The sequence below is a fragment of the Grampus griseus genome (assembly GCF_964374135.1).
Source record: "Grampus griseus genome assembly, chromosome: X".
NCBI classification, from domain to species: domain Eukaryota; kingdom Metazoa; phylum Chordata; class Mammalia; order Artiodactyla; family Delphinidae; genus Grampus; species Grampus griseus.
Genome location: NC_138999.1, coordinates 14,010,705 through 14,013,198, shown reverse-complemented (window position 1 = coordinate 14,013,198; position 2,494 = coordinate 14,010,705). Strand labels below are relative to the sequence as shown.

General features: G+C 41.0%; 1 pseudogene across 1 annotated transcript; it reads left to right on the top strand.

Moving 5' to 3' along the window:
* Positions 1-1,060: 1,060 nt before the first annotated feature.
* On the top strand, positions 1,061-2,025 carry LOC309839465 (transcription initiation factor TFIID subunit 9-like; annotated as a pseudogene). The gene has a single exon. The product of its transcript is annotated as a transcription initiation factor TFIID subunit 9-like (transcript).
* Positions 2,026-2,494: the final 469 nt, after the last annotated feature.

Genomic DNA, 2,494 nt, shown 5'->3' with positions numbered 1-2,494 from the left:
TTCGGGGTCTTAACACAACATTGTAAGCAACTATACTCCAATAAAAGTTAATTTTAAAAAATGAATAAAGGGAGAAAAAATAATTGAATAATAAATGGGGATGAAGAAGCAAATATTCCATACAGAAGAATTTCAATTAATTTCATATGCAGAAAGAACAAGAGAAAGAGAAAATCACCCTTAGAACACCACAGCAATACCTGCTGCAGGTAAGATTCATTGATGTGTCTGCATATGTCAAATTCATCCAATTGTACACTTTACATATGTGCAGTTTCTTGTATGTCAATTATACCTTAATATCACTGGAAAATGTATTAATCTAATGCATGCTATTCTCCAGTGAAAAGTTAATTTGGTGCCTCACTCAACTAGAGAAGGTAACCTTCTGTAGGCAGAGGAAGTGTTCCAATACTTATAGCTCAGGTACCAGAGCATATCCAGGCTCTTTTGGTGGTCTGCCCTTATGCCCACACCCTTCCCACTTCCCACTTCCAACAGCCAGCAACTGTGTTTGGCTGATGGATTTCTCTAGCTACTGAAGCCTAGTTTGCCTGCCATATATCAGGCCAGAAGTGCCAGGAAATTAATGGCCCCAGAGGAACTGCCTTCAACCAGTGACTGCTGGGAACTGATTGGTATATAAATATCCCAGCTTCTCAACCCTTGGGTGGAGTAACTGAAATGCGTGTTCCACACCATTTTCCCGAGTTCCACAACAAGATTATGCTCTCCAATTGCCTACAGGAGTACCTGATAATGTATCTTTTATTGGCTGCCTTCCCATACTTGTCTCACTTCCTCACTTCCCTACTGGCATTTGCTTTACTTCCAAATAAACTACTTGCACTTGAATCCTTGTCTCAGGACTGGCTTCTGGGGGTACCCAAACTAAGACAAATATGTAGTGGGCACCTTTAGTGAATAATGAGCATTTCTTAGAAATCTTGCTAACGAACATACTCCTCTTGAATAGCAAAGCTACCAAGAACTTCAAGAGCCTAAAATTTGGCCCCTCCCTGTCACGTGCAGGGTGCATGTGCAGAGGCGTCCTGAGCAAGCGCAGTGAGGACCATGTTGCTTTGGAACATCCTGCTCACCGGTACAACAGGGATTGGGAAAACCGCACTAGGCAAAGAACTTCCATCAAGATCAGGACTGAAATATGTTACTGTGGGTGATTTAGTTCGAGAAGTCTGATCACCGTATATCATGGAGTCTGGCAAGATGGCTTCTCCCAAGAGCATGCCGCAAGATACACAGATGATGGCACAAATCCTGAAGGATACGGGGATTACAGAAGATGAGCCAAGAGTTATAAATCAGATGTTGGAGTTTGCATTCCGATATGTAACCACAATTCTATATGATGCAAAAATTTATTCAAGTCATGCTAAGAAAGCTACTGTTGATGCAGATGATGTGCGACTGGCAATCCAGTGTCGTGCTGACCAGTCATTTACCTCTCTTCCCCACAAGAGATTTTTTATTAGATATTGCAAGGCAAAGAAATCAAATCCCTTTGCCATTGATGAAGCTATGTTCAGGCCCTAGACTGCCACCTGATAGATATTGTTTGACTGCTCCAAATTATAGATTTAAGTAAGTCTTTACCACAAAAAGTACCTACTTCTGCGGGAAGAATAACAGTTCCGCAGTTAAGTGTTGGTTCAGTTACTAGCAGACGAAGTACTCCCCCACTTGGCCCACCAACCCAACAAACCATGTCTGTGTCAACTAAAGGAGGGACTCCAGTCAACCTCAGAGGTTTACAGTACAGATGCCCACTTCAAAATCTCCATCTGTAAAAGCATCAACTCCTGCAACATCAGTAGTTCAGAATGTTCTAATTACTCCTTCATGAAATTAGGTTCAAAATCATTTTCATTACAACTAACATGGTGTCATCACAAATACTGCCAATGAATCATCAAACGCATTGAAAAGAAAATGTGAAGATTATGACATGACTATGATAATTTGCAATCTAGCTTTGATGCATGTAATATGTATACTTGGTTTTGAATCCATTGCACTGAGATTAAACATGCGTGCTGGCTGTTTCCAAGTTGTGTTTTAAAAAAACAGTATTTAATGAGTAAATATGGTTACCATATTTTTCATCTGAGATGTTGTGTTGGACTTTAATAGGATTAGAGATGGGTTTTCGTCAGCCTTTAAGTGTAAAAAATAACTTGTAATTCATCAGTTTGGGGAAAAAAAGAAAAAGAACCTAAAATTTGTGGGGGGTTTTAAAATTTATTTAATTTATATATATGTATTTTTTTGGCTGTGTTGTGTCTTTGCTGCTGCGCACGGGCTTTCTCTAGCTGCGGCATGCAGGGATCTACTCTTCATTGCAGCGCTCAGGCTTCTCATTGAGGTGGCTTCTCTTGTTGTGGAGCACGGGCTCTAGGCGCATGGGCTTCAGTAGTTGTGTCACGCGGGCTCAGTAGTTGTGGCTCGCAGGCTCTAGAGCACAGGCTCAGCAGTT